This window comes from Carcharhinus amblyrhynchos, chromosome 1 (genome assembly GCF_965287045.1).
Source record: "Carcharhinus amblyrhynchos chromosome 1, sCarAmb.v2.hapA, whole genome shotgun sequence".
NCBI lineage: Eukaryota > Metazoa > Chordata > Chondrichthyes > Carcharhiniformes > Carcharhinidae > Carcharhinus > Carcharhinus amblyrhynchos.
Genome location: NC_137324.1, coordinates 138557567 through 138576690, shown reverse-complemented (window position 1 = coordinate 138576690; position 19124 = coordinate 138557567). Strand labels below are relative to the sequence as shown.

General features: G+C 40.4%; 1 protein-coding gene across 1 annotated transcript in view; it reads right to left on the bottom strand.

Annotated features, from left to right (window-relative positions):
- Positions 1-4315: 4315 nt before the first annotated feature.
- Positions 4316-19124, bottom strand: part of LOC145350378 (uncharacterized) — a 214457-nt gene continuing 199648 nt past the window's right edge. Inside the window, exon 7 of the mRNA XM_080199654.1 lies at positions 4316-4932. The gene's annotated coding sequence lies outside the window, so the exon portion shown is untranslated. The remainder of the gene's footprint in view (positions 4933-19124) is intronic.

Genomic DNA, 19124 nt, shown 5'->3' with positions numbered 1-19124 from the left:
CCAGGGAAAGTGAACCCTCAACTGCTCACACTCACCTCATGCAGACCTGCATTCCATCAGGGGTGAGGTTTTGCTGTGTGAGAGGGGGATGGGGCACCTCAGCCTCCCTCCAGGTGCCTCTTCCCCTCAAGGAGTCAGACAAGTGCACTCAAGCATCCAAAAGGTTGGGAGTGGCTGTTAGACTCCCCTGGCTCTTCTACTTAGTTCTCAGTGAGGGTGTCCAGCCCTTCGGAATCCTTCTTTCCTGTGACCCCTTCATTCAGCTTCATCCTCTCTGACCACAGAGGGAGAGCTACCCCACAGCAGGACAGCCAAAGAAACCTGGGGCCCTCCATACTTCTGATCACCAGAGGATGCCCATCAAGCTCACCCAAGACAACTGGGCAAACTGGTCAGCTAGCTGCCTCCACCCCTACTGTGAATGTTGGAGGAACAAGTGTTAGAAATGGTAGGGAGTGAAAGATTAAGAAGCTTTTGATTTCACATGGATTTGCACAGGTACACTATGATTGTTAATGTAATAACACTTCTGTAAATATAGTTCACTTAAATTTTAAACAGATCCTTAAGCCTGTGTGCAAACCCACCCCCCTGCCCCTCCATCCTCAGAGGGACACCTATATCCCCGAATCATGCATAGTATTTGCCAGGGCCCTTGAGATACATGTGCAAGAAGCCTCCTGCGTACACTGGCTCTTTGCCCTTCATACATACATCTGTCCCAATGTCCTACCATTGTAAGCACTAGGTACTGCAGATCCCTTTCAGTTGTTCTGTTTGGGATGACCTGCTTCTCCATCCACCCCCCAGATATCTCAAAATCTCCGCCACCAAATTCTGTATGGCTCTTGTAACCTTTGATGTCCAGTCCAAAACCCTTACCCTTCCCATCATCGCACACTACCTATTCCCCACGACCATTGACCTGCCCACATTTGATATGCCCATGGTTACCTATCACCCTTAATCCTGAGCAGGTGGTTGTCCACATCCCTTACCTTCCTGAGGAGTCCACCTCCCTGACAGTAAATCTGTCCTCCTTCATTCTGCATACCCCAAGAATCTGCTTCTCCTCCTGTAGCCCCTCCAACAACTCACCATTGCTAAACCTTCACCTCCCAACCTACTGGTTCCTGCTGCCTCCCACCCAAGGACTCATCAATTCACATCACAAACCCATTTCCACACAACTTGAAGGTCTTTCCGCTCTTTCCCAGGCCCATTTATATATCCGCCCCGATGCCTTTCAGGCCCACACACCACCCTCAATGCCCATTCACATCTGAACACCTCCCTCTGTCACTGGATGTCTAAATGACCCTTCTCAACCACTCCTTGACCCCCATAACATCTCTTTCTTTTGCCTACCACCTCTTCACCTCCACCACTTCAATCCTCGCTTCCCCATCTAATCTCACCACCACCACCCAACAGTACCTTCTCCCTGTCTCAGCTTCGAATTCCTGGAATTCATGATTGATACTCCACCATCTACTGCTGCACATGGTGTCCAGACTCTGCAGTCACTACAGGTCCCTATCTTCCGATCTTCAAATCTGCCTCAGGCCTTCTTTCAGTAAGTGCAGTCATGTGAATGCCATGTTGGTCCAGACTGCCTGGTCTCCACCATGTGAAATGCCACTGGAGGTGCAGATGGTTGGAGGGTAGGGGAATTTCTGCTCAGGCCTTCATCTGCATCCATTAGCAGGATGCAAAATAGTTTCATGCTGACCTTAGGCAGGAATAGTGCCCTGACATGATGAGCGGGAGCACATTTTCCTGTTTGCTGTATCTTATCAGGTCACCCCCCAGATCAGAGGCTGAGAGGGCCTGTGCCTTTGCTGGCCTCATCTCTAATCTGACTCAGTTTTGATAGTATTATATTCCCTAGATATTGAATCTTCATCTTTAAATCTTCTATCTCATGTTTCTCCTATGGTGATAACGGAGCTAAGATATCCCCCAGCACCATTTCTCATCTTGGCTTGTATTTTAGATTGAAATCAGAACCTGAAGCCTCAAGGGTAATCTCTATGGTCTTTCTGGTGTTCTACACAGATCTTTCCTGTGGATCACAGGCGGCACAGTGGTTAGCACCACTGCTTCACAGCGCCAGAGACCTGGGTTTGATTCCGGCCTTGACTGCCTATGTGGCATTTGCATGTTTATCCGTGTCTGTGTGGGTTTCCTCCAGGTGCTCTGGTTTCTTCCCACAGTCCAAAGATGGGCAGGTCGGGTGGATTGGCCCTGCTAAGTTGCCTCTTAGTGTCCCAAAATGTGTGGGCTAGGGGAATTAGCAGGGCAAATACAAGAGGTTATGAGGATTAGACCTGAGCAGGATGCTCTGTCAGAGAGTGAGAGCAGATGTGATGAGTCAAATTGGCCTCCTTCTGCACTGTAGGGATTCTATGATTCACTCCACTAGATGATGATCCTCTCTACTATGAACTTTCTCCCATAGAGATACACATGTACACAAATACACACAACTGCTAAATCTATGTTGACATATCTGGTCTCAACTGATCTTAAAGCTTTAGATGTGAATAACATTGGTTTTCCCACTTACCATGGCTGCTTCCCTCCTTTCATAGAAGCAACTACTTGGTGAGTGACAAACTGGTCGTCTCAATGAGGTCCAGAGAGGCCTGGGCCACTTGCAGCTTTTGAGGCCTCTAGCCATAATGCAAACATGAAGATACATGAAGAAATAGGACAGCAAAAAGAGTGAAACATAATTTGATTTTTTAAAATTTGACAAATACTTTTCTAGCCTTTTTCTGTGCAAATGCACAAATAATTGAGGAAAAATCTAGCTTTCATGCAATGACACAGTTGACACAAGCATGGTGAGACCATTCAAATGCTCTTGCCCCTTTGTTGAATGGTAATAGTTCTTCACTTGGTTTAACAGTTAAAAGTACATACCTACTAATGCAGGCCAATGGACAAAAGTACACAATGCAATTGTGATATTCAGAAACAGCCCAAAGAGTCTAAGTTTGAGTATTTCTCAAAGCAATTCTTTTGGCTTGCAATCCAGAGAAGGTAAACTCCCCATTATTAAGAATTACTGTGAATAGTATAATAACTTCAACTGTGTGCTAGTTCTGCTGTGTTAACATATACATGTACTTACACTCTCCTTTACATGCCAGTTGGATAGGCTGCACAGACACCGTTTGTTGTACAATACAGAAGAGCAAAACCTTATTTTTTTCCTATAATTTCCTTATGCACATAAAAAAAATTGTAAAAACCTATCAAATGCAAAAAACTGAACAGGTTTATTTGAGGCCCCTTTGAGCTGAGGCTCCTGGCCCCTCCTCTGATTGGCCCTGCTGCCTAGTTTGGTAGTATGATAGATGTGTCTTCTTGTGATTTTGTTGACAATCCTCTTGTGTGATTTTGACAGCTGGTACGCAACAACTCTTGGTAGGATTGCTGTATGTTCTGAAATGAGGTATGAAAGCTAATTCAACAATAAATTTGTTGAAAATATTTGGGTTTTTTACACACACAACAACTGCCATCATGATCTGGTTCCCATTAAAGTCAAAAACAATCACACTTATGACTCAAACTGCTAGAGCTTCATTGAATGTGTTTCTTCCTACTTTCCAAATGGCTGCTGTACTAGATATACATTGTTACTCAGCGCAATTCTGGATTCTTTCCCAAAAGGACTTTCAACTCAGATGACTGCCTTGTCCATCAAAAATTTTCTACTTGCTATAGAGGTCACTTCACTTGAATTAGTCACTTCCCCTTTAACTAGAAATCTCCCACCAACTCTCCCTAGTTGAATGAACCCCTGGCAACAGGCCCAACCCAAGGGCCCAATTTTAATTTTCTGAATGTGAATGGGTTGTGAGTGAGTTAATACTGGGCACATAGATGTCTGAATCTGTGCTGGCCCATAAAGAACCAATGTGTCCACTGATTCCCAGTTCAGATATGTGCAAAGCCCAAAAAGTACTGGTCAGTTCTGCAGTCTCAACGCAAGACAGTCAAATATTGGCCAAGATTTTGTGAATAATAACAGCAACTCTAATACACTCACCATTTTTAATATGAAAATTGTCTAGCAACTTGTGGCAAGCAAGATATATTCCATGAATTGTGAATTTCAGCAACTTGCAGGTCAAAAAATCTGGTTTGAGATGAAGAGGGAACAATTCAAACTAATGGGGCATACTGTGATATGGAAATGTTTCAAATCTGTCAGGTAATTGAATTCTGCTTTCATCACCCCAAAAACAAATTGAATACCAGCACAGCTTACTTAATAGCAGAAATCAATTATATCTTTATTGTGAATCTGTTTTTAAAGCATTTTAGAGCATTCCATATACAGAGGGAGAAGAATCATATACTGCATCTCAAGGCATAAAAATAATGGAAGCACATATATTACATCAAACATCATCACTGTCACCTCTCAAATAAACAAAAAACATTGTGAAAATATTTCCTTTGTCAATTTTTATGCTGTTGAAGCAAAGCCTTATGTATACAGTTATGAATGTTAATATGAGCTGAAGCAATACGACAAATACCATTACAATTACCCCCTGAACACAATACAAAACATTCCCAAGCTTTGCCCTAATTGATTTTTCATTTGGCTTTCCGTATTTGAATAGGAAGCATAAAAAATTCCAAATCTTCTAAACAGTTCCCTACACATGGATAGGAACCCTTGTTATTCTACACCAGTCTCAGTGAGTGCAAAGTCAATCTTTTATTTTGTGGCAAGATCTATCAAAAGAGATTCAACTAATCCTAGCTTTTCAGCAGGGCATAGGAATCAGGCTCAAGCGCGATTAACTAGTTTTCTTATGTCTCCAAATAAGAGTGGGATCCGACTTTGCATAACATTACTAGATTTGAAGACAATCTTCTTCAGCTCTCAATCAGATGCATGGCTTCCTGAGAATTAAAGAAAAAAAGAATCAATGATAGTACAATGACAAAAATAATCCGGTTAGCACCAAGTGCATTTGAGCCGTAAGCTCTGAGGCTTTAGAGAACAGCAGACAGATATGGCTTTCAACTGGACTGCACAAAGAAATGCTTTGCCTGGTAATGAAATATTATGTTGATCAGTGAAATAGTGATCTCCCCAAGAATGGTGTAGTCGCTTGGCTAAGCGTCTCTTCAATATCCTTCACAACTTTATGTTTGCATCACTGCCGACTAACTTAGCTGTTTGTTCAATTCAAATTTTTACAAGTCAAATGGATGGAAGTTTACAGCTGGTGACAAGTAGATTGCAGATCATTAAAGCAGGATCACCTCCTCACTCTCCATCCACCAATCGTACCCCAACTTGAGAACAAAACGTGAGCTGGATTTTACCTGCTCCTGAGCTGGGAGGCTTGACGGCTGGTAAAATGGTGGTGAAAGACACCGGGAGGGGAGCAAGATCACTTTAATCAAAATAATTTTAAACAAACAGAAATGTCAATAAACAACAATAAAATTAAATTTCCAATCCCTGAACTGTGGGAAGTGTGCATTTCATACATGTCTAAACTCTAGTATATTTGTCTGCCTGGACCTCCCAATCTTTAATTTTCATTAAAGCCACATATTAAAATTATTTACATTGCCTTGGATTAAATACCTCTCTTTTAATGTTAGTGTGACTTAAACAATTTTTCCAAGGCTTACACAGCATCTAATAACTGAAGGAGTGTTTTTTAAACAAAGCTGTTCTTTATTAAAAAAGAAAACAAAACAAGGTGGCGACTCCGTCACAAGGTCATAGACACTCAGACACCCTGGCTTAATTAGAAATCCTAACCACTTCTAGACAAAAACACAGGAAACACGATGCACATAAAATATAGCGGCATGCAAAAACAAATGGCATGAAATGAAACCTGACACACCATGACAACTATGCTTCAGGATTTTAAAAAATAAACATGTCATCATCACCCATAACATTTCAATAAATTATACACATCCTGTGATGAAATGTCATCAAAATGAAGAATAAGATCATAATATACTGCAGTAACATCTCTCATAGGTTGGCTGACATTTATATTGGTGGCATGAATGAATTAAAGTGCAGATGTTAATGTTTAGTATGTGTAGAGTGGCTCCAGTGTATATTCAAAAATAAAGGAAAGAAAGAATTTAGAGGTGCATAGACTGAGCATCTGTAGAGGCATCTTATGAAAGCTGAATTCTTAGACATTACTATTTTTACCACTGAAATAGGTTACAGCTTAGATTAAATGATTTTCTGCTTAGTGTGTGGTAATAATGTTCAGTGGTCCATCTTCTTTTCAAGTACAACTCATGACACCAAAGCGCTTGCCAACGAACTAGCTGTGGCCTGCCTACGGCAAACTATGCATTCCCATCTAACCTTAATGTCACCCCAGATTTGAGAGCCTGGACTGGGACCTATGACATTAGTGAATCATGTTATTGCAATCGCTTCTTTTGTGTCAGCAACAGATATATTTACGAGCAGTCATCAAAGGGGGATCTTTAAAATGCTGTGACCTTCCAGGTCTATCCCACATTAAATATCCTTTTTCTTAAATGGGCCTTTCCCAGTCATTGACCTCTGTTGGCCTGATTCAGAGCTATTCTGCACAGCCGAATTTACAGCAAAGAAATGGACACCTGCCTCAATATGCAGCTGTGTTTTCATTTGTCTGTCAATTTGATGTGTTGCTGATTTCAAAATCATTTCACTATATTTAACAATATTAACTTAAATTACAAATTGGATCTAAAGATAAAAATTGGAAGTCTTATTGAAAGTACAACTTGATCAGATCAGATCTAGGACTAGTATTTAAAAGCAAATAAACTGGTCATTCTGACATGGTGGTTTGTGGGATCTTGTTGTGCACACATTAGCTGCCATGTTTTCAGCATTACAACAATGACTACACTGCACTTCATTGGCTATAAAAAGCTTTGAAATGTCCTAAGATTTGAAAAAAAATCCATTTTGGATACAATTCCCAAACTGCACCAAGGTAAAAACTCTGGCCCATGCAATGTTTTATATGCAGTTTTGGGGAGCTAACAAGATACATATGACTGGAGATAGTTGTGCTCTTACTTTGGGGCAAGCCAGTGGAAACCTCCAGATAATTATTTTCGCTTTCTCCCTTTGGTGATAAAATGTCACAAGAAGTTGTTCTGACGAGGAGTGGTATATAAAAGTGAGTTATTACTGTTATTGAATCATGGATAATTACTGAATCTCTGGAAACATTTGTACTTTGATGGATACTAGTGGACAATTCCCGATCTGGATTATTTTCTAATAGTCTCTATGACTGGTACCTGATGCCAGATCTGCAGCACTTCTTTTTTCAAATGATGGCCAGTAAATCATTTACAGCAGTTTAGCACTACTGCGGATTAGTTGGGTCTCTGGTGGTACAATACTTATTGTTTCACTTTCATAATGAACCTCCCTAGGCCAGAATATCTATTTTCACGCATAGATACATTTGAGCTCCTGATAATTATTGTTATCATCATTCAAACATAAGAACATAAGAACATAAGAAATAGGAGCAGGAGTAGGCCATCTAGCCCTTCGAGCCTGCCCTGCCATTCAATAAGATCATGGCTGATCTGTCATGGCTCAGTTCCACATTCCCGCCCTCTCCCCATAACCCTTAATCCCCTCTCTTATCAAAAACCCATCAACCCGCATCTTAAAAATGTTTAGCGAGGTAGTCTCCACCACATCAACAGGCAGAGAATTCCAGAGATTCACCACCCTTTGAGTGAAGAAGTTCTTCCTCAACTCCGTTCTAAACCGCCCCCCCTTTATCTTGAGGCTGTGCCCCCTAGTCCTACTGTCCTTTCTGAGCAGGAAGACCCTCTCCACCTCTATCCTATCCATCCCATTCATCATCTCATATGTCTCAATGAGATCTCCCCTCATTCTTCTAAACTCTAACGAGTACAGGCCTAGTTTATTCAGCCTCTCCTCATAGCTCAACCTCCTCAACTCCGGCATCAGCCTAGTAAACCTCCTCTGCACTCCCTCCAAGGCCAAAATATCCTTGTGTAAGTACGGCGCCCAAAACTGCACACAGTACTCCAGCTGCGGTCTCACCAGTACCCTATACAGCCGCAGCAAGACCTCCCTACTTTTGTATTCAATCTCCCTCGCTATGAAGGCCAGCATCCCATTCGCCTTCCTGACCACCTGCTGCACCTGCAAGCTGGGTTTTTGCGACTCATGCACAAGGACCCCGAGGTCCCTCTGCACCGTCGCCTGCTGCAGTTTTTCTCCACGTAAGTAATAATCCTTCCTACCATCATTCCTACCAAAGTGGACCACCTCGCACTTGCCAACATTAAATTCCATTTGCCAGTTCCTGGCCCATTCGCCCAGCCTATCTAGATCCTTCTGCAGACTCTCCACACCCTCCGCGCAATTTGCCATTCCACCAATCTTGGTGTCATCAGCAAATTTTGACACCATACACTCGGTTCCCTCCTCCAGATCATCTATATAAATGGTAAATAGCTGAGGCCCCAGCACCGACCCCTGGGGCACTCCACTGGTCACCAACCACCAATCCGAATAGCACCCATTGACCCCCATCTCTGCCTCCTATTTGACAACCAATCCTCTATCCACGCTAACACCCTACCCCCAACTCCATGCTCCCTGACCTTCTGCAATAACCTCTTGCGAGGCACCTTGTCAAACGCCTTCTGAAAATCAAGAAAGACCACATCCACCGGCTCTCCTCTATCCACCGCCCTAGACACATCCTCATAGAACTCCAGTAAATTTGTCAGACACGACTTCCCCTTAACAAAACCGTGCTGCGTCCGCTCTATCAAGCAATTCCCCTCAAGATGCCTCGCTATTTCCTCCTTGATGACGGATTCTAACATTTTACCCACAACAGATGTTAAACTAACTGGCCTATAATTCCCCACCTTCTGCCTGGCACCCTTCTAAAACAACGGCGTAACATTGGGCATATGTAGCACTTTAGTAACTTAAGAATTTAAGCACATAATAGTATTAAAAGTTGTGGATTTCTTTAACCTATCCATTCTGTTGTGAGGAATGTCTGTGGTTGTATAAGATGTATCTTTGTTGTGTCAACTACATAAAGTGACTGTATCTTTCTTGAGGTATAATTTACCTGTTAATTCTTGTTTAATTTGCATAGGTTCTGATTTGTGTTGAAGTAAAAGTTCCAAAAAGTTTAATCTTGTTGGTAATTTCTTCATTTGGGAGCCGTTTGTTAAATTTACAGTCCTTCCTTGTAAATAGTAAGAGTTTATCTTTCACAATGTAATGCCAACTCTCCGTAACCAACATTCAATTTTCAATGTGTTCACTTTATCTGTCCTTGATAATGGAATCTAGCAATTTTCCATTACTGACTTTAAATTTATTTGGTTTCTCCCTTTCTGCAAAAGCTTTCTGGAAACATTTTTCCACGCAAACTGCCATGTGTTTCGCAGCGGCAAAGGTGACTTGCCATTGGCTGGTGGCAGGATCTTCTGCTCCTGTCATTGTCAATAGGAGTTCTTGTTGAATGCATCCCTTGCCAATGGAAAGCCATGGCAGGGGTGTGCCATCGGTGGGAAGAGATAATCCTGGAAAGTTCCAGTCTCCATCTCTTATTGCCTCCAATGACCGCTGGAAACCATTACCAATACATTCCCCTGTACAACTTCTGTGTGGTCCAGAAAATTAAAGACTTCCCTTAAATATCACAAGGAATCATACAGCACAGAAAGCTGTCCATCATGCCAATGACAGCTCTTTGAAAGTTTCACTCCACTGCTCTTTCCCAATATCAGTGCCAAGTTTATCTTTTCCATTCTATATCCTTTTGAAAATTACAATGGAATCTGCTTCCACCTCTCCTTCAGGCAGTATATTACAGATCATAACAGTCCAACTGTGTAACAGTCATCTCACAAACACTGATGTATCGAATCTGCTTTTCTCAAAATTTCTGCATTTCTTTCTAACTTTTTAAGATTTCATCAGTTTGACTTTCTAGCTATAATAAAATGAGATGGCTGGACTGTGACATAAGCAAGTGAGCTGTAAATCTTTTGCATTTACAGATATGCATTATAAAGTAGTAACAAAGGCCCTCATAGACTCATTAAACTTCCAGCAGGATCCTGAATTGTCATGCAAGTCTCCCACTGCCTAACTCTAGTTGTCACCTCACAAACGTTTTCTAATTTGCTTTTGGACTGATTAGGCTGCTCATTACATTTACAGGTTTTCTGAATCTTGGTACTCAGCAACTGTCAGTGACTGACCGGTGGTAGCCTATTGAAACCAAACCAGTCACTGTGATCCAGGTTATCTGCAGTGACAATGACGTGCAATTTGAAGATTGAAAATAGCTGTTCTAATTTTCACAACATCCATCTTTTAGGAGATGTGTTGAGAAGAAGAACAGCCCTTCTCAACTCATGGTTGGAAAACAACAACAAAACAAAACTTGGATGAAGTGTTTTGGAAGAGTGAATAATGTGAAGAAACCACTCAGTGAAAAGAAGAACCTATACGAGTCAGTCTTTGCTGACAAAAGTCATTTCATCGAAAGCCTGAGGTAAGATCTTTTAAAAATGGGGAAAAAATTTTCATAGATTGAGAATGAAGGATGCATTTATCAAGGGTGTCAAACTAAGTGGAAAAAGGGAATGATTTTGTTTGAAGTCTGCAGCGGTTTATCGATAAATAGTGGCTTTGTTTGGATTTTGAAATGAGAACATTACTACATGTCATATCTGGTTTGCCATAGTCATGTGACCTCTGCTACAAGAACATAGTTGTGGTGAGCCCCATTACATTCAGTTCAATGAAGATATTACACTAGAAACACTGTGCCTTAGAATTTGTAACGTGGTGTTACAAGTAGGGCTGAGATTGAATTTTAAAAAACTGGAGTGAAGTCACAGCTACTGAAAAAAGGAACACAGAAATGTTCAGGATGCAAAAATCACTGACAGGGAAAAGCAAACAAAATGCAAAGGTTACAAGAAAATCACTGGGTGAGTCAAAAGAAAGGTGTAAAATTTCCGCTCTGCACTCCTGTCGAAATGAAAGGAAATATCTAGCAAAACTAATATTTTGTTCCCTTGCAATGGTAAAACTATAAAAGTTGCAACAGATCTAATTAACGAGCTAGAACCAATGTAAGTGAAGGCATGTAAACTAGTTCAAAGCTTGCCCCAAAGTAAGAGACAGAACAAACTCCAGTCATATGTATCTTGTTACCTCCCCAAAACTGCATATAAAACATTGCATGGGCCAGAGTTTTTACCTTGGTGGAGTTTGGGAATTGCATCCAAAATGGATTTGAAATTGGGCTTGTTAGGCTTCATGTTCTCTCTTCAATCATTTGTAAAATCATAGACCTATCCATGAATCAGGGCGATACAATGTTCTTATTTTAGTATTCTAATGAAAAAATTTCTCAATATATTTAGGAGTGGTAACAAGGTGCTGTTAACGTGGTAGCAACTGCCATAGGAATAACAATCCCCAAAGAGGAAACATCACCCAAATGAGCAGCCAATGACAATCACAGGCATTCCATTAAGAAACATGCACGATTTAATGACATTGTATGCAATGCATGTGCAGGGACTAACTTAGGTAATAAACAACTTGTTAATGCAAAAGGATAATTATGGCATAGTGGTAACTTGGGTAACTCATAGTTACACATAATAATGCATGCAAATTTGTCTTCTGATCATTTGGAAAAGATCGATATTTGTGTCTTTTGTTCATTATGAAAAGGGCCATGTTTGGTTTTGAAAGTGCAATCATCACTGTATGTCCTATTTGGCTTGCTGTACTCATATGACCCTTTTCATAAGTTATTGAACTGAGGGGAGCTGTGTTTCATTCAGATGAATAAAATTTAGATCAGAAGCACTATAGTCGTAAAGAGTGCTTTTGGAACAATGGCCTTTATAAATCAAAGTGTTGAGTATAAGAGTTGAAGTGTTATGGTGAGATTGTATAAGACATTGGTGAGGCTGAATTTAGAGTACTGTGTGCAGTTTTAGTCATCTAATTACAGGAAGGATATTAATAAGGTTGAAAGAGTGCAGAGAAGGTTTACAAGGATATTGGCGGGACTTGAGAAATTGAGTTATGGAGAAAGGTTGAATAGGTTAGGATTTTATTCCCTGGAGCGTTAATTATGGTGGGTATAGATAGAATGAATGCAAGCAGGCTTTTTCCACTGAGGCTAGGGGAGAAAAAAACAAGAGGATATGGATTAAGGGTGAAGGCAGAAAAGTTTAAAGGGAATATTAGGGGAGGGGGTTCTTCACACAGAGAGTGGTGGGAGTGTGGAATGAGCTGCCAGATGAAGTGGTAAAAGCAGGCTCACTTTTAACATTTAAGAAAAACTTGGACAGGTACATGCATGAGAGGGCTATGGAAGGGGAATGGTCCACGTGCAGATCAGTGGAACTAGGCAGACAAATGGTTCGGCACAGCCAAGAAGGGCCAAAAGACCTGCTTCTGTGCTGTAGTGTTCCATGGTTCTATGGTTCTAGTCTTTGAATTTATAGAAATAGGAAATTTGCTCCCAAGTTTATAGAAAGAAATTCAAAATAATGCTTATGCAGCAATTGATTAAAATTTGCAACTGAGGTAATATTCTAAATCAATCACTTTCTAATGATAAACTTCTTGATAAGAGTTGGAGGATATAGTAGGAAAGACCAGCAACTGGATGATTTTATCCTAAAACCCTCAAGCCACTTTTTATTTCACTTTTGCCCGGAATTTAGGACGATATTAACTTGGCTTTAGACACCCATGACACCTTAAAACAGGGTCTCTGGATACAGAAGAGGCTCTAACCAATCAGTAAATATGATGCAATTCTCTTTTCCATGTTTTTCCGTATACATGACTAGTATTGATCCCTTTCCTTATTCTTTCCATGAATACCAGGCCAGTGGTACACTGATGATAGGGAGTGTTGTTTTCCAACATGATACTCTAGGCTAGATAGACCAGCAGATCTCCTCTGTGATAAAAGATCTGACTATTATGGCTGAATTAAAGTTAAGTGTACAATTTTGTAAAGCTTGGTGATCACTTCGAACCTTGTCAGGTTATTGTGATGATCTCCGACGCTACTCAGTGTACATCCTGAATGTAATGTTGTAGCATATCATTAACAATATAGGTCCTGATTTCAACTCTGAACATGAATGGGGTTAGAATGAGTTAAAATTTTGCTCTCTTCTCTTCAATCTTTATCGATTTTCTTGATAATAAAAACTAACGAGAAAACAATTAGATAATATAAATCGCACTGGTGGCATTCACCTGGTAGTGCCTACAGGCTGAGGTATCTGTTTCTTGGAGAGATTACTCTACACGTGATGGTTTTGTTGATTTTTTTTAGCGAAAAGTAATTGGAATGAAAATTGGAGGAAGGTTTTATGCAATACTTCTGGTAAGCAACGGAAATAAAACAATTGATTTTAAAAAAGAAAAACACAGCTACTTAGCCGAAAAGGAAAGATAATGCTGACAGATCAGCTCGGCAGTCAGAATATAGATGCACATGACAAAATGTGAAATATTTTGTGACATTAGTTTAATTTTAATTTCTTAATATATCATCTTATTAAAAGGTGTAATTAAATAATTCATTATCAATATTATGTATCAGACATAATGGTAAACTTGAGATCAAAATATCCCAATATGTTTTTCTGCCAGTTGTGTATGGGGTGTGTGTATGGAGTGGTGGGGGTTGATGGAGAAAGAGGCAGCGGGTGTGGTGGTAGGCAGAAGGCTTGTCTGCTCCATGGATGCACTCCTGACTCCATCACAAATCCCAGAGTCCGGTGCATTTGTATGCTCCCCCTGAAAAGGGGTGTCTGGGATTAAAGAAAAGGACTTGGATTTATATAGTGCCTTTCATGACTTCAGAACTTCCCAAAATGTTTAAGCACAAATGATGTTTTGCAAAGAACAAAACAAAATAAACAAACTGAGTAAGTCAGAGATTTGTTGCTGTCTAGTATCCTTGTAAGAATATCTTAATTCCATTATTGATAGAAGTAACAGAAAACAAGTGTGTTTTAAAATGCTGAGTATGAATGGGATAATATAAATCTAAGCAGCAGAGTGAAAAGGGAGAGGCTGAGAAGGTGACCCCATGACCAATATAGCTGGGGATCTCAAAATGCTAAAACAACTCTGAATGAGTATGAGATGATTAGGCCCAGGGCATGTGTTATGTCTTTGATTTGTGGCTTTAAATTAAAATGTGATTGCAAGATTAGAAGCCTGAAGAACAAAATTAACAAGTGTCAAGTGAAATTGAAGATTAAAATAAACATGTTTTTCATGCAGTGTAATAGATATGAGGAATTGACTCACATCAAAAGAAACTAATGCTAATGCTATGTTGATTAACATTTTAAGGGGAACTGGAAGAATGTTTGGCTATGAAAGGAGTTAAGTGCTTAAGAATAGCTATAGCCATTGATCATCAGATTCTCTGTGGAACAATTTGACTCCAGTTCCACTGGGATCATGGGACTGTCATCTTTGGAACACAATTGGTGAGTGTTGAATGATGCAGGTTGCAATGTTCATGTGACATCCGGTAGTTAGTCCTCACTGTTACTTTTGAAGTGAGTCAGGAGAAATTACAGAGAATTTTCTTTTTGGAAATTCTCCCAGTGCTTTTGAGATCAGCAAACAAATTCAAAAATATTTTGTGACACGAATAGAAGAAGGCACAGACACAAAGTGTTGAACCCTTTGCCTAAAAAAAATTATATTGCCTAAAAAAAATTATACTAAAATGCTAACATGTGCATACACCATTTCTCAATCTGCCACTTTACTAGAGAAGTTAACCACTTTAAAATAAGTAGGTCAAAGCTTCATTTAGAATGGGAGATAGAGGTATGTTATACAAACAATTTAACCTTGATCTTCTGCAAAGTAGCAATCGCCATCAGATTGCCACTTCAAACATACTTGTCTGTGCCCTGACACTGTTTCACATTTTTGGTCTGGTGTTCTGGGCTCAGCTTCTCTAGAAATGCAGAGTGTACATTCTACTGGAGAACGCCATCAAGCAGAATAGCATCAGGAGGAAGACTAGGCATGCACTCTTTTTACAGGATTAGCTGCCAAAGATAAGTTTGAATGGGCAAATAGATGAAAATGGATGAGTGGATGGTCTGATTGGGAGGGGCAGTCTCGTTGGGTCAGGTCATTGGGTTTGGTAGGAGGCTGGGATAGTCAGGGGGTCAAATCAGGTATTCAGGGGTTCAATATGAGTTTGGGGTGAGGTTGCATGGAAGGCCATGTCTCTCTTTTTATGAACTCAAGGAACTTAATCAATGCCCTCCACCTGTACATCCATAACTTTAATAATACAATTAACATATTATTAATAATCCTTGCTCCATTAATGCAAAGAGAATCAGACTTAAACAGATATGACAGATAATTGGTTTAGACATTCTGGCTGGACCACATAATGTACCATTGGGTCTTACTCTCATTTGTGAAAACTGCTCACTGTTCAGGATTATTCTGGAATGTAAATGTAACACATAATTATTTTATCTACTGCACAATTTCTCCTCAAACCTTTCTCCCCATCTCCTCCACTCTCACCCCCCGCCCCCGACATGTAAGGAGCAATAAGCTCCAGGAGATCTTTGTCAGTAAGTTTAAAGCTTACTTATTAGTGTCGCAGGAAGGCTTACATTAACACTGCAATTACGTTACTGCGAAAATCCCCTAGTTGCCACACTCTGGCACCTATTCAGGTACACTGAGGGAGATTATAGCTCCGTAATATCACCTAATTTCATCCTCGTCACAAGAACACAAGAAATAGAAGCTAAAGTAGACCACATGGCCCTTCAAGCCTATTCTGCCATTCAATACAATCATGGCTGATCTGGGGCTTTAACTCCACTTTCCTGCACGCTCCCTATATCCCTCGATCCCTGAGAAACCAAACATCTTTCTATCCCAGTATTAAATGTATTCAACAATGGAACATCCACAATCCTTTGGGGTAGAGAATTCCAAAGGTTCACAACCCTTTGAATGAAGTAATTTCTCCTGATCTCAATCTTAAGTCATTGGCCCCTTACCCTGAGATTGAGATCTCGTACTTTAGTTTCCCCAACTAGTGGAAACAATCCTTCAGCACAACCCTCTCAAGGCTCTTCTGAATCTTGAATATTTCAGTGAGCTTCTAAATGCCTCAAATTATAGACCCAATTCACTCAGCCCCTTATCAACCTCCTCATCCCAGGCACCAAATTAGTGAACCTTTCCTGTATATGCAAATATATCCTTTCTTACATGTGGAGGCCACAAGTGCACACAATATTCCACTTAGAATTATAGAGGTTAACAGCATGGAAACAGTCCCTTCAGCCCAACTTGTCCATGCCACCAAAACACTGGACAATTGTGCTCGGATTTCTTAACTCCAATTCCCTTCAGTAATGATCAACATGCCATTTGCCTTCCTACTTGCTTGTTATACTTGTATATTAACTTTCTGTGTTCTTTGCATGTAATGTAGAATCCCTACACTGCAGAATGAGGTCATTCGGCCCATCGAGCCTGCACAATCCCACCCAGGCCCTACTTCTGTAACCCTACTTATTTACCCTGCTAGTTCCTCTAACTATAAGGGTCAGTTTAGCACGGCCGATCAACCTAGCATACACATCTTTAGAGTTTGGGAGGAAACTGGAGCACTCGGAGGAAACCTCTGCAGACATGGAGAAAATGTGTAAACTTCACACAAGGACCCAAGGCCGGAATTGAACCTGGGTCCCTGGCACTGTGAGACAATGCTAACCACTGTGCTGCCAGGATGAGCACACCCAAGACTTTTTGAACATCAACACTTCCAAGTTTTCACCTTTTAAAACGTATATCTACTGTTCTATTCTTAAGACCTAAATAAATAACTTATTATTTTCTTACATGTACCATCTTGTTCTCCATTCACTTAACCCATCTATATTTCTTTGCAGCGTCTGTGTCCTCCCTAAAGTTACTTTTCCAACTAATTTTATATCATCGGCAAACTTTGATACATTATTCTCTGTCTCTTTATTTAAACCATTAATATAGATTAAATAGTTGAGGCTCCAGCATTGATCTTTGCTATTTATTGTCTGACAACTTGTAAATACTTCTTTTATGCCCATTCTGCTTCTTTCCATTAACCAATCCTGTATCCACGCTAATATATTTCCCCCCAACTCCACAAACCCTTACCTTACATATTAACCTTTTGCATGGCATCTCATTGAAAGCCTTTTGCAAATTCAGGTAATCTACACCTACTCTTTCCTTTTATCTACCTTGCCAGTTATACCCTCAAAAAATTCCAATAAATTTGTCAAACAGGATTGCTCTTTAGTAAGCATGTTGACTTGTTTTAATTAAAAAATGCTTTTCAAAGTGCAATTTCAGGACTTCCTTAATAATAGATTCCTGCAATTTCCAACAACTGATGTTTGGCTAACTGGCCTATGGTTTTTTTCTCCTCCTTTCTTGATCAGCCAACTTCTAAACTGATGGGACCATTTCTGAATCTAAGAAATTTTGGGAAATTGTAGCTAAAGCATCCATTATCTTTGCAGCTATTTCTAGAACCCTAGGATATGGACCATCAGGTCCCAGAGATTTGTTTTTGTGATGCTGATTGCAGGATGGTCCCAGTCTCATCCAAAAGACAACAGCTCCTCTGTACAACATTGGAGTGTTAGCCTAGATTATTATGCTCGAGACCTGGAGTGGAACTTTGAAGACACAATCGTCTGACTGAGAGTCGATAGTTAGATAAATGCATTTAGATGAATGCGAGGTGATGCATTTTGATAGACTGAACCAGGGTAGGACTTACTCAGTTAATGGTAAAGCATTGGGGAGAGTTACAGAACAAGGAGATCTAGAGGTACAGGTTCATAGCTCCTTGAAAGTGTAGTCACAGGTGGACAGGTTGGTGAAGGCAGCACTCGGCATGCTTGGTTTCATTGGTTAGAACATTGAATACAGGAATTGGGATGTCTTGTTGAAGTTGTGCAAGACATTGGTAAGGCCACACTTGGAATACTGTGCACAGTTCTGGTCACCCTATTATAGAAAGGATATTATTAAACTAGAAAGAGTGCAGAAAATATTTACTGGAATGCTATTGGGACTTGATGGTTTGAGTTATAAGGAGTGGCTGGATAGACTGGGACTTTTTTCCTCTGGAGGCTGAGGGGTAATCTTATAGAGGTCTATAAAATAATGAGAGGCATAGATCAGCTAGATAGTCAACATCTTTTCCCAAAGATAAGGGAGTCTAAAACTAGGGGGCATAGGTTTAAGGTGAGAGGGGAGAAATACAGAAGGGTCCAGAGGGGCAAATTTTTCACACACAGGGTGGTCCTTTTACAGTGGTCCAATGTCTATTTTTGCCTCTTACCTTTTATATATTGAACAAACTCTTCCTATCTTCTTTTATATTACTCATTAGCTTACACTCATACTTCACCTTCTGCCCCCTTATTGCTTTATTAGTTGTCTTCCGCTCGCTTTTAAAAGGCTTCCCAATCCTCCGGCTTCCCACTAATCCTCGCCACCTTGTGTCCTTTTTCTCTTGCTTTTATGCTGTCCTTGACTTTCCTTGTCAGCCAAGGATGCCTCATCCTCCCCTTGACATGTTTCCTCCTCCTTGGGATGAATTTCTGTTGTGCCTCTCAATTAAACCCCAAAACTCCTGCCATTGCTGTTCCACTGCCTTCCCTACTAACCTTCCTTTCCAATCAACTCTGGCCAGCTCCTCCCTCATGTCTTTGCAGTTACCTTTATTTAACTGTAATACTGTTACATCTGATTCTAGTTTCTCCCTCTCAAACTGCAGGGTAAATTCTATCATATTGTGGCCACTGCTCCTTAAGAGTTCCTTAACCTTAAGTTCCCTAATCAAGTCTGCCTCATTACACATCACCAAATCCAAAATTGCCTTTTTACTAATAGGCTGTGTCCAAAAAACCATCTCTTACACATTTCTGCAACTTATTTTTCTTGGAATCCGTTACCT